The sequence below is a fragment of the Caloenas nicobarica genome, chromosome 5 (genome assembly GCF_036013445.1).
Source record: "Caloenas nicobarica isolate bCalNic1 chromosome 5, bCalNic1.hap1, whole genome shotgun sequence".
Lineage (NCBI taxonomy): Eukaryota > Metazoa > Chordata > Aves > Columbiformes > Columbidae > Caloenas > Caloenas nicobarica.
In genome coordinates, this window is record NC_088249.1 from 58,714,418 (window position 1) to 58,728,264 (window position 13,847).

At 42.8% G+C, this 13,847-nt stretch overlaps 1 protein-coding gene across 6 annotated transcripts in view; it reads left to right on the plus strand.

The window, feature by feature from the left end:
• The first annotated feature begins 552 nt into the window (after positions 1 to 552).
• TEAD1 (TEA domain transcription factor 1) overlaps positions 553 to 13,847 on the plus strand; it is a 163,292-nt gene continuing 149,997 nt past the window's right edge. For all 6 annotated transcript variants that reach the window (XM_065635383.1, XM_065635384.1, XM_065635386.1 and 3 more), the window contains exons 1-2: positions 553 to 755; positions 1,329 to 1,470. The gene's annotated coding sequence lies outside the window, so the exon portion shown is untranslated. The remainder of the gene's footprint in view (positions 756 to 1,328; positions 1,471 to 13,847) is intronic.

Sequence of the window (13,847 nt, forward strand, 5' to 3'; positions counted from 1 at the left end):
GCTCTGTTGGGCCCTGGGGTGCTGCGGGCGGCCTGGCCACAGCCCCAGCACTTCCTAGGGACTGGCAGGGCTCGGTTTGCGCAGGGCCCTGCAGCGCACCCAGGGGCTGGGGGTGTGCGGGGGTGTGCGTGTGCCTGCTGGGCGCTCCGCGGGCGCCCCCCAAGCCAGCAGGGTGCAGGGCCCAGCCAGCTCCCGCGGCAAACCCTCGCAGACCCTCGCAGCCGATCCCTGTTGCAAGCCCATAGTTCGCAACTCCGTTCCAAAGCGCTGCACGCCCTGTCGCGGGTCCCCGCTGCACGGCACCGCAGCGCAGCGCCCGTGGGTGGCCCCGGGCCCCCGGCCCCGCTCCCCTCCCGCGGGCTCCCCTATGAGGTCAGCGCGGCGCGGAGGCCCCGCCCGCGGCCCCGCCCGCCCGCGGCCGCAGGGGGCGGCGGGCCGCGCTCCGCCCCGCGGCCGCCCCGCTCCCGCGTTCATTTCATTCCTCCCCTCATTCCGCGCATTCCTCGCATCGCTGGCGCCGCGCAGCCCGGCCGGGAGCCCGGCCCGCCCCGCCGCCGGCCGGGCAGCAACTCATCCTCCGAGGGCTCCGTCCGCCGGCCCGCGGCAACCTACCACCGCGGTATAAATAGCCAAGCGGCGGATTAAAAATAGGCGCGGGGCCATAAATAGCCGGGGCGGCCCGGGGGCGGCGGGCGAAGTTTTGCCGTCGGAGCGCGGCGCGCTGGCGGTGCGCGGAGGGGGGCCGCGGCGCGGAGGTAAGAGGGGCCGCGGGCGCGCACGCCGCGCCGCCGGCGCTTTGTGCGGCGGGGCGGGGGGCCGGTCCCGGCCGGGGTCGGCCAGGGGGGCCGGCGCCTCCGCAGGTGCCGGGGCAGGCGGGCGAGGGGCCGCGGCGAGGGGGAGAAGTTGTTTCCCGCGGAGTTTGTGCCGCTGCGGGGCCGCGGCCGGAGCTGCAACAGGCGGCTGCCGCCCGCCCCGCGCCGCCCCGCTCCGCTCCCCCTCGCCGCCGCTGCTCGCACTTAGTTGCCTGAGTCACCGCTCTGCGGCCGGGCGCGCACACACACGCGCGCACACACACGCTCACACGCGCACCGATTCTTGGCATTTTTCACATTTTTTTCCACGGGGAAGCAAGAAGTTCGGAGCGGCCCCGGGCTCTCCGCGGACGCTCGCAGCCCTCAGGAGCTAATCCCCCGCGGTGCGGGCTGCCCGGCCTGGCTCGGCGCTCTGCCCGGTGCGCTGCTGCCCCGAGTTTTGCTTTCCTTCCCCCCCTTTTATTTTCCTCTAAAAGATGAAAGAAGGAATGTCCTTTTTCGCTGCTTCTTCTCCAGAGCTGCTGCTGCCGCTGCTGCTGGTTAATTGCACATTCAAGTGGAAAATTTTCGGGAGTCAGCAGAAACATTGTATCCAAAAAAGACAAAGTCGCAGTTAACAACAGCACCGAGGAGACTGTCCCTGGAAAACTTCCTTTCGGTAGGAACCACGGGGTTTTTTTAATTTATCCGTGAGGTTTTGAGGAGCTCTCTTCCCCAGCTGTCCATCCCAGCGCCGCTGCGGAGGCCGGTGCAGCCTTTGTTCACAGAGGGAGCGTTTTCAAAGGAAGTGCACTTCTAAGGGGGAGGGAAAAAGTTGTACAGTACGGCTTTTGTAACGAAATTAAAACAAAGCGGCCCCTTCCAAACAACTAAACAGAAACAACGAGGAGAAGTAAAGCGGGGTGGGGGGGGTAAAAAATAAAAATCTCTTTTTACCAAATAAAAAAGTTTACGCTCCTACCTCAGCTGAACACAATCCTAGTCGTGATTTTTCTCCTCTTGAAATCTGTTTTTAGTTGAATGGTGTTACAGTATAAAAATATTTATGAAACAATGAAATACCAGCCACCCATGTTTCTCAGGAGAGTTGTTAACTTATTAGAAACAAGTGCCTGCCTTTGATATGAAGAAATGAAAAGTGACCTCCAGAAGTGCTGCGAAGTTAGGGAGCAGTTCTGCTCTACGCGTTCTGAATGTAAATGGCTCCCAGGATTTTTTGACTGTTCGTTGTTGAACACCATCTGGGAAAGAAAGGCCAAGACGCATCAGATTGTACTGGCGTTTTCTGGCGTAAAGTGGTATAATAAGAAACGTAAGATGAAATGGCAGAGCCTCAGGGATAAAAAGTACCTATACAGCTGTATTCCCGTCTAACAGAAGGATATTTGCTTTCCCTTAATGCTGATAAAGTTTAGAAATGCAGTATTGACAGTTAGCGGTTTTACAGAGCTATCTAAACTAGATAACTGGCAAAGTTTGGAGCTGCACGGATAAAATACTGGTTTTTGTAGCTGAATGTTCAGTAATTATGCAGTACCTCTAATATGGAAATCTCTGTGGGAATGCCTCTTACAGGAAAATTCATGTAAATAACTAAGTGCTACCTGCAATTGAATATGAAATAAAAAACGTTTATAATTACATTAGAACTTAATTTAAAATTATGTAGGTTGCTCCTTATAACCCTAGATTGGGAATGCATGTCTGTAATGCATGATGTATTCTGTCTCTATAAATAGTTGGGGAATACCATTACAGGGATATTAGATTGTACTGATGGTAAGATGGTGCTATCAAAAATGACACAGACCTGTATATTAAATTACTTCTGAGGGCAGGAGAGAAGCTTGAATGTTTGTTTGTATATATGTGTGTGTATATACTTTTATATACACACGTATGCATACTTTATTTGGGAACAGAAATACAGGAATTAATACAGTGAATGTTCTTAAAACAAAATTGAAGATTTTATATTTGGGTCGCATTTTGAACTTGCAAGTTTTTAAAATCAACTTTTTGAAAATATTTTCATCAAGGCTATACTTTGTTGAGGTGCATTTATTTTTCACCTTCATGGTAAAACATGTCTTTTCACACTGCACTGATTTTTAATTAGTCGTAAGGCGTTTTCTATACCAGTAGGGATAATTCTGCATTTTGGCTGCTGCAGGTTTTTACTAGCTGACCAAGCAGAAATTTTGGATGCAAAGGATTTATTTCAATTTTTCTTCTTAGTAATCTAGAAATACCTCTGGAAAGCACTTTGTTGCTAAACATGTTAGGTGTATTTTGAGCACCAACTTTACATATGTTGCTTTGGTGAAGTAAATATTATTAGTCTTTGCGCCCAGGAGAGTGTAACAACAGCTCTTGAGATTCAAATTACGGTTTTATATTCTGTACAGTTTCTTACTTGGTGCTGAGTGGGATGTATGTGAGTAGTGAAGCAGAGGAAAAATTTTGATTTGACAGGAGTCTTCGTAAAGACGGCCGCTGCTTAAAGGAGTTTTAATTAGCAGCTAAAAAAGAACAACAGAAACTTAGTTATGAACTAGACCCGCCATGAGTTTCCAGCTGAGAAGCGACAGTGTATTGTGATGTTTGAGCATGTGTGTAACATGTTTGGTGTAATTTGTAACTAGTGTGTTGTTGTTGTTGTTGCTGGACAGTGTAGTGGTTTTGGATGTCGTTGAAGTGGTTTTTAGGCTTGCTTTGTCCACGCCTGAAAAAGTTAAGCTCAGTTAAGTCACATGCAGGGGAAAAAAAGTGGTTTTTTTTTTGTTCTTTCTTTCTTTTTAAGCTACTTTTGTGGATCATATTGCAAACAAAGTTTCAAGATATAGTACAGGGAAAAGTGTAATGAAGTCTTCAGGAGCTAGAGAGAAATTCACTTAATAAAAAGTGAAAGGTAAAAAGATGTAATTTTGTATTATGATATAGCTGTCAGTTTTCAATCTATGAAGTAGAATGGTTGTACTGTTGGAACAATTTCACTAGGAGTAATCGGATTTTATTGGAAGGTGCCTGAGACTGTTTCCAAAGCACAAAGATCTTGTGCACAGTTCTGAATGTGTGTTTGTGAGGTTACCTTCAAATGTTATGTTTTGAACGCATGGTTTCTGGCTGTATATACACAGGCATACGTCAGTCCTTGATCTGGTATTTCTTCATGATGTTAATATTAATGCTGTATCTTTCCAGACATGGTTTAAAAACTGTCTTTCTCAAGTGATTCCATTTATTTAAGGAGAAAAGGTTTGCTAGATCCAGTCCTTACTCAGGTTAAAGTGACTGGGATGACTCATAGGAATAAACATTCACTGGATCAAATACTAAGATATTTACAGCATATGCTTTATGCACATGGTTAGTATGATATTTGATGTCTAAAGAAAGACATTGGTGCTATTCTGTATCTTTGATTAATAAAGAATATCAGATTTGACACAGATGCTTTTTCAAATTTTTGTGCGGGGCTTATGTGCTGCTTTTCTTGTAATCTGTCTGAAACTTGCAGGCAAACTTCTATTAAAAGTTGGTCGTTCATTCCATTTCTATCCCTATTCACAGCATGTGCAAATATGAGGTGAGGGCTGACTTTTAAAAAATCTGGTGTAAATTCAGGTTAATTCCATCAACTTCATATGGCCTGTTGCTATATTATGTTGGCTGTAATGAGGATACAAATTGGCCCTTTAAACTTGATTTTGAAATCCCCAGTTCATCAGAGGGACCTACTTTTGTATGAGAGAAATAGTAGTTATGTATTTCTGGGATTTGAGATTTAATTACTGTTTTGTCACCATGCAGCACTTTGCCATTAGTGCTTGCTTCAAGTAGGAATGTTTTATATTCCGAAACTACAGTCATTTACTATTAAAAAAATAATTTAAGTGAGTCTCAACAAAATCTTAGAACCTGCAAGAGAGAAATTGTTTCCCTGAAAGAAATAGCTGTTGGAGGTTTTGTGGCAGTTTGCGCAAGTACTGTATAATTTAAATTGTATCCTGTGATATATGAACGGATTAATGACGTTATTTATTGTAAAGCCAACTGACTCTAAGCCACACTGAAGACACATTTTTAGAAGAAAAATCTCTGCAATAAATTCCCACTTTATGACCATATCTTGCTCTCTGTTCTTGCACAAAACTCCTTTTGACTTTTGCAAGTGGAATAAGGATGGAATAATATTTCCTGGAATAATTTTGTGTTTGGTTTTAATGATTGAGTGAAAAGTTGCAGACTTCAATCCTTTGGGGCACCAGCTTCAAATCTGCTCCTCAGACTTGTTGCATAAAATTCACCTAGGAGTTTTCTAATTTAATACCCTGAAACTCTCTTGTTTTGTGGGATTCCTGATCCCACTGCAATCACTGTGAGTGTTATCTTGTTATTGGTAAAGCCAAAATTTATTTCTGTGTTGATGCAGATCCAGCAGCTTTTATACCATATCAGGTTAATAAAGTTCCACCAGAATCATATTAATTTTAAAATACAGGGATTTAAGAAGTGGAGGGGAGAGAAAGAAGGCCTGTGTCAAAATCTGGCTCCTAACAACTATTAATAATTTGAGATTTTCTACACGGGAAGTCTATGAATGTCTCAGGGAGTAACTTGTCATGTGCTGCGCGCCCTTATTTGTTGGATGAATTTTTGCGCGTCCGTCGAGGCCGCGATGGAAACCCGCGGAGCGGCGCGGCTGGTGCGGGGCTGCAGGCCCGGCTCCCCGTCCCTCCAGCCGGTGTCCGGCTCCTCAGAGGCTGCCCCTGCTCGTTTGGCTCCCGTCCAGTCCAAGGTATCACCTACAACTTTTTGTTCTTTGTCTTCTCGCCATTGTTTACTGGAACAACGCGATTACTCCCTCTGCATCCTGTTGTACCTTTCCAAATGGCCTTCTTAGATTTCCAGCCCCTGTTAGCTCTTCACTAGAGTTCCAGGTCGGAGGTAGTTTTCGCGGCAGCAGAGGCGTATGAGCACAAAATAAGAGTTTATTTGCTAGCAGGTCGGGAGGTAGAATCTCAGTGCGTTCTCAGTGTGTGGGGAGGGGGAAGGGAAGGAAAGTTTAGGATTATGTGTAAAACTATTAAAATGCTATTGACTGGGAATCTAAAACAATGACGAGTGCTGTTGTTTTTACAGATACATGAACTGAAAACTGCTGCTAATGATGGGAAATGTTAATTATGTGAGAACATATTGAACTTATATTCTCTGGCATGAACTTTTTAAAATGCATCAACTGTGCTGCCTTTTATGCGCACAGCTTTCTAATTATCATAATTCAGTACAGCTCTGGCTTTTGGAAAGAGTTCAAGTGCAATCTCAACTTAACATGAAAGGAGTTTTTTTTTAACTGAGAATGTTCAAGAACAATTTAAAAAGATAATCTAAAAATGCTACATACTTAGCTGGGTATAAGTCAGAAAATAAATATGTTCCCATAACTGCCTATCAAAGCAGAACAGATTATTAGAACAGAAAGTTATCTATTTTTCTCATTATGTCTTTCACACTCGTACAGAACACAACTAAAACCACATTTTCATAATTGAATACCATAGACAGATCTACTATATATTGATTGACAGTAGTGGTTGTTTTTTTTCTTCAATTTTTGAAATGATTAATTGAGGAGATTACTGTGTTGTTATTAAAAGATTTTTCCTCAAATAGTACATAAGCAACAAAGATTTAATTTTCTTAAATTAAGCAAGAAGATAACTTTAATGATTTTTTTTTTTTTTTAAATTAACGGATTGTGTTTCTGTAACGTATTAAGGTTGCATTGTAAATCTTCCTTATCTGTCAGTATTCACACCTTGGCTTTGTGGAGCTTGAGGGTTGTAAATACAAAATCTTTCTAAAGCTTTCAAAAGTGTGTGTTTGTGGGTTCTTTATATTTTTTTTTAATGAGGGGAAAATATATATCTATTTTTAAATGTAATTAATGATTTCCATCCCCTCATTTTACCCACCTTCTAGCTGAAGAAAGAATCTGATTTTTTTTTTTTTCCTACTTGTCTTTTTCTTTACTACAGTACATGCTACATTTCTAAAATGCGAAGAAAGCCCCAGTGAAACAAAATGACTTCATTTGAGCTGGCACTTAAGAGCAGAATTCACTTCCATAGTGCTGAAATAAAAGAAGCCAAGTGTTTTAAATAGCCACTCCCCTAGGCCAGAGTGTTTTTAGAAAAGCTCATTGTCTAGATTTGAGCTGTAGCAGTATGCCTTCCTCTGTTAAATCTCCTGATCCAGACAGCTTGATTTCTAAAGTTGACATCTGGTTTACTCTTTGTTCACCTGTTTAAAAAAAAAAATGCAAATAGGCGAGTGCACCATTGCCCTAGAGCTGTGCAAAAAAAAAAAAATGCTGTTGACAGTTTGTCAAATAGTGCTTCCAGTCTATGACTGCAGTAGCCTATTGTTATGCCAGCAACAGGCAACAGAAGTTGTGGCACCATATGGCTAGTATATGCTTCAGATAAGCTATCTGTTAATTTAGCTTATCAGTGGCGTTTTGATATGGTTCATGTTTGAATCACCAACCAGTATGGCCTTGGGTATTTTTGGTGCCGAATTATTCCTTAACATTATAGACATCACAGTTATTCCCTTGGTGGAATCTCTCTCCATTCATTCACCTCATGGTGCCCTGAACAATGGTGCTTATTTTTGGAATTAGCTGGCATGTTCGTTTACGCGGTTGTCTTTCTGTTGGGAGATTATAACTCAGGAATGACTTTTTGCTTTTGAGGGGAGAAAATGTCAGAACAGACTTTGAAAGAAAAGGTAAATTCATAGATGTTTAGTGGATTAAAGCCTCTATTTTGTGTATCTCAGAAAAATATGTATAAAGTGTTTGGAGGCATAATTAATAGGAGAAAGGAAATTTTATTAATATTTAAGCCACCACCACCATGCATGTACACTTGTTCTAAAGCTGGTTTACAGAGTTTTAGCCTTTTACTTTAAAGAGTTTCATTTTCCACATTCTTGATTTGCCTTTATTCTTTCAAAAAAATTAACCTTTAAAAAGAATTATGTCCCTATATCTGCTGTCAGCTGATCTTTGAAGATTTTTATTTTTTTTAATTTCTGCTTTTTCCACGATCAACTGAAAGCCTTGTAGAAGACTTGACGATTCAATGGAAGCTCCTTCATCATCTCCCCCTCCTTCCTGCCTTTCTTTGGCTGTAATTATTTTGTTGCAGGAAAAGTCTCAAACCATAAAAAGTCTTCCATTCAACGCCGCGGCAATGTCCTTAGGGTGGGATCCGTTCGTGTTGCTCTCTGACCTTGCAGCACATTCCTCGGTGTCTTCTGCCCCACAGGCCCCTCTTGCTGTTCCTCACAGGGCACCGCGTCCCTCTCTGGTTGCCCGGACCCGCCTCTTGCCTTGGGGATGCACTTGGGCAGCGCTTGACTGCGCTCTCCTTCCTTTGGATCATGGTGGCTTTTTGTTTCCCTCCTCTTGCCACCTGTATTGTCAGGTCCTCCTTGTCCTGTCTCTTGGGCCGTGGTCTTGCCGTTGGGTCTCTTTGCCCATCCCAGTCGCTGCGCTGCTTCCACTCCTTCCTTGCCCTGGCTGTCAGAAAGAAAGAACCGCTTGTGCTTGTACAATGCCTTTCATGTCTGGGATCCTTAATGACCAATAAAAGAACCAGATTCTCTCTCAAAGAATTCTACAATCATCTGTTTGCTGACACCACTTTTCTAGTAATGAAAGGAGGTCAAAAAGAAGAAAGTTTTTCTCCTGTGCCTTTGGGACAGAGTAATGTGACAGTCTGGAACAGTGGCCATTCTTTAATGACCCACTGAAGTTCACCCAGATGAACTGCATCGAAAAGTGCAGGAGCTGGCAGAGCACCTAGAGGCCAACCGGGCAGGCAGTGAAGCGAGAGGTGATGCTCCCACCCCGCTGCTGTGCCCGAGTGAACACGGACACCTGCAGAAAGGTTTCCTGCCCTTGGCTTGTCATCTGAGGCTGCTAGCTTTTAGTTTCTCTGCAGGGACATGAAATGCTAGCGTCTGTCCACTTAGAACTGGTTTGGGGATGACCTAAAGTTTTAAATTCAGATTTAGAGTTCAGGTCCGTGGTGCGACTCGGGTGCAGTTGGATAATAGCGCTTTTTTTTTCTTCTGGCTCATTGCAGATTAGACTGGTGATCTCTCATTCTGGTGTGACTGGGGGGAAGGTAAACGAAGAGGTGGGGAAAAGAGCGGTATTGAGACTTCCAGTTCTCTGTGAGGCATGTGCGCATCTCCCCTATAAGTAATATGTAAGTGCTTATCTGTTAGAGCCAATTTTCAGTTCACTAATGTGTCTAGTTATCACCTATCATGAGTATGGTTGTCTTTGGACTGATGGGGCAATTAAGACATAACAAATCTATGTTTGTTTAGTACAATAAGATGCATCTTTCATATGGTTATGGATTTTTTTGGGGGAGAGGGGATGGGGTGGGGGAGTGATAAACCTCAGAGCCTGTGGAGTTTTAGTTGATTTGGTATCTGCTTGACTTGGCTTTGCTAGTGTTTCATTGGTTCCAGTCATTATTTTGTGATAGGAAATCCATAACTCCCAATAATGTGCACTTTGCTCTTTACATTGGCTATTATTTATGCCTAGTGGTTTCTTGCTCTGCTTCTTGGCATGTTTACCATATACTTAGTAACCAGTTGTAGATGAGCAGTTGAAGGGGTGCATTCGGAAGACAATGTAAAAATACGCAGCTTCCTATACCAATTCACTTTATCCTCTAGCATTAGTAATATTTTTTTTGTTGGCGAAACAATGACCCATAAATAACTTTATCTTCCAAAAACAACACAAAGAATTCCAAAGGGTAGTAGAATTATCATAGTTATTGGTTGCTTGGAAAATTAACTAATATTCTGGCCTCTGAGATTTTGGAAACAAATTAAAGAACCCTTTTTAAGGTAGCAGGCTGCTTTTAATGGTTCTTCTGTATTAAGGAAAGTACAGTATTGTAGGTTATTTATTTCTGGGCATGCAGTACAGGGTGAAGAGCCTGCAATTCAGCTCGAAATGCCTCTGTGCCCTGAGGTAAACTCTATTTCACAAAGGGAATTTTGATTATGGTCTACTGCTCTGTAGCATAGTGGAGGCTTCAAGAGGCAAGTGGTAAATGCTACCAAAGAAAAGCTGGATTGGAGCCACTGACGTCATCTAAGTAAATCTGCTGTAGGACTATAGTCATAAAATGACTGCCAGCCACTGAGCGCACTTTGGCCTTTTCTTGTCAACTGTTTTAACTGCCTTTTTTTTTTTTTTTCTTCTCCAAGCAACATGCATTTTGTTTTCTTTTTTGTGCTAGTTGTGCACATGGTGAGATATAGAAATGCTAACATCTCTTCCCTTCTCCTCCCCCTGCAACACTGTATGTAGCGTGTGAGTAGCTGCAGTTTGCAGTTCAGAAATGAAAAAGTAAACCAGTACTTTTCCATACATGAGCCTCCCAGAATTAAGCTTCTATCTCAAGCTATTTTTTAGGTGCAAGAGCCTGGCAGTTCAAGTTACAGCATACTGATGAGATTTGTGTTGTGGGCAAAAAAGCGTTTTGATGCACTGGAGGGCAAGCTTCCCTCTGGAAGAACGAAATGTGTAAAAATGGCTGGTTGTGAATCCCGAATTAGCACAAAACGCACGTGTTTTTGGGCGCTTAAGATCCAGTGTTAATCATTGCTTTAGGATTGACCCCTGCAGATCCAGTCACCCCTGAAACAAAACTTTCCTGTTGTTTTGAACACCCAGGTGTATTGTTACCAGCCGATCTTTCGATTATACTTTTTATACACAGCTGCAGAAACCACGTGCATTAACAATAGTAACTCTAGGATTCATTGATTAATATGTAGCAGTAGATATAGGTGTGCATAAGGGTATGTCTAAAAATGGAATTTATGTCCCATCTGTCCTCCACTTAAGTTCAGCTGTAACAGAATTGCAACACAAGTACTCAGGTTTTTGACAGTGGATTTTGAATTCATTGTCAACATTTTCTTTAAATGAGTTTCCAGGAAGTTTAACATACTTTTTTTTTTTTAACAGAGTGCACTGTAAAAACAGATTTATAATTATTAGCCAGTGAGTCCCATGACAATATCGTTTACTTGATTTATTAACTTTTTTTAAACTTTAAAATAAAAATTAAGCATCACTGTTTTTTGAAGTTTGAGTCTTGTGATCAGAAATATATTAAAACCAGTATCTTATCCATGAATCATTAGATGAGTCAGTTCCTGAAACCACTACAAGCCTCACAGTTCTTGGCTACAACTGAAAGCAGGAAATCCAGGCTTCAATAACTTCCTTTCCCAGTACTGGCTATAGCAGTGTTAGTGGTTAGTATATGCTGCTTTTGTAAGCAATAGGAAGATGTATGTCTGAGGAACAAAGGCACTCAAGTCAATTTGCTGAAACTGTTTATAATTTGTGGTCTTGATTTGAATGTCAGGATATATTGGCATATACTACATTCTGTGCTGCAGTACATTTTCCAGCACTGATATTCAGAATATGAAATAGAGGGAACACATCATGGCACAATTCTTGGACAAACCCCATCTAATCAGTTTACCAGAAAACGGGAAGATATTTTAGTGATGTCATCGAACTCCTGAAGAGTGATGGGAATGAGAACCGAACACATAGGAGTAAATTTAAAATGTTTATTTAGTAGTTACTTTGTTTTATGCTTGTGCAACAAACTATTTTTATTCTGTTTCAGTGCTCCAAAAGGTCTTGGAAAAAAAACCAACCCAAACTTGGAACTTGTAAAATAAAAACACATGATTTGTTTTTCAGTCTCCCTTTTTTGTAGTGAAAACTGTTTGCCTCATCATAATCAAGGACACATTGATTGTCTCTATGTTAGTGGAGCATTGTTGGCTGCAGAACCTGTGTCTTTAAATGCAGAGTGCCTGTACACCACAACATCTGTGCAAGACGATGCACAATTTACCTTTCTGAGCTAACCGGGCCAGATTCACGTTTGGTACAATGTTGATCTTAATGTGTTTAGACCTGGACAGTATTCAACCCTTTATGTTTTTCTTAAATATTGTGAAAGATAGTTTGGTATCTTGTACTTATTATTTGGTTAATTTAACTCTCAGTAATTAGCAACACATGCAAGGCAAACCTACCTGCTTTAACTATTCTTTTTGTTCTTCCCTCCAAAAAATCTTTTTTCATAATAAACTGGGAAGAACACAAGTATTGAGAGCAATAAATTAGTGAGATGCTGCATTAAAAAACTGTTTTTCACAGCATTGGTTAAACTGTATATGCGATATTGATTAAAAACAAATACAGAACTCATCATTTAAACAGACAGAACGGTTATTGCACATTAAGCAACAACATCTTTTGTATTAGATAAATGTGAAATTGCTTTAATAAAGCAAGCTACAAGTTGGATTCTTTCTTAGCTGGTGCAGTTCAGTGTCTGTAAATTGACTTCTGTGTAACTAATGGCCACTTCTAGAGTGCTGGAGCCAAATGGTGTGATCCCATACTGGTGTCCAGCCTGGTGCTGCTGCGTCTCGTGTTTGTAGGTGGTACGGCAGAGGATGGGGCTGGGGAAAGAGGAGGGAACGCGGAGCGCCTCGAAGGCAGCTGGGTGCTGAGATCCTTTTCCTGTGGAGACCCATATCTATAACAGAGACTTTTCCCACCTCCTCCTTCAGTCTGTGCAACTTCACGCTCATGGGAAAGACCTGGAGAGGATCGGTCCCTGGCTCAGACAATGACAATGGAGCCCTTGAGGGGCTGTTTTGAGCTATGGGTGAGGTTGCTCTTGAGGGAGAGGAAGAGACTCTTCTGGCTGACAGGTTTGTGTCAGGACAGTTTTCATGGGCACTTTTCTGGTGGCCCATGCCATCTGCTCTTTTTCCCCACAGCAAGGCTGGTAGCATCCACCTGGGGACAGGCCACGGGGTGTGTTTGGTCATAGCGGTGTTGTGCTTGAGGTTGCTGAGACTTTCAGCACAACAGCGAGCACCCAAGCAAGCTGCTTTGTTGGCTGGAGAGAATTGGGATTTCTCATAGAATACTTAATGGGATGCTATTGAGCCATGAAGGTGCAGGTAGCACTTAAAAAAATGTAAACAGACTAACTGGTCCATAACTGCAATTCTCACAGCACCAGCTCCTCTGGCACAGGAAGTTTGTAGAGATGGCAGGTTTTGATACTAAACTGCCCCAAGCACCTGCTGCTCCCTTTCTGAAGGCAAGGCTGCATCAGGAGAGGGAGCTCGGGACAGAGTCGTGTCCCAGGCAAGCAGAGATCTGTGCCACCAGGCTTGTGCAGAGCATCGTGTGAGCAGAGTGGCCTGGGCTTGGCACAGTGTCGCTGTATAAACAGCCAGGCTGGTTTGGGGGCAGGCTGGCCTGTCTCACCCTTCCTTCTTTGTCACATGTGAAGAAAAAGGAGCGGCATTTGAAAGAAGGGCTAGATGCTCACATCAAGGAAAGCAGGATGCTCCTGGGGAGGCGTGCATCGTTTCTTCCTTTCTCTTGGCTGGTTTAAGTGGGGCTTTATTCACAGATGCTGTGGTAGAGCCCCTGCTGTTGGTGTACACAGGAGAAGAAACCTTGCTCAGGTGTGTCCCCCTGCAATGGGGAGCCAGATGCTGATGCCATAGGGATTGCAGTGCTCAGCATCACACCACCTATTGTGGATTTAACTTACTGCATTGTAATTAACTTCTTGTAATAACAATAATTACAATAATTAACTTACTGAAATAATAAGGATGTTCTTCATGCCGCTTCTGCGTGCTGCTTTTGGGACAGAAATCTTTATTATTTCTTGTTTCCTGTTTAAGGGAAAATTTAAGCAGTTTAGCAGCAGAGAATTTTCAGAGGATCAAAGCATACGTAAAAGGTATTGTTCATGTTTTTGACCACGTGAAGTGTAATTTTCTATTAATTAATGTTAAACAACAGATTATGGTTTTTTCTTTGTTCTTAAACAAAGTGGAATAAGCATATAGAAGTTT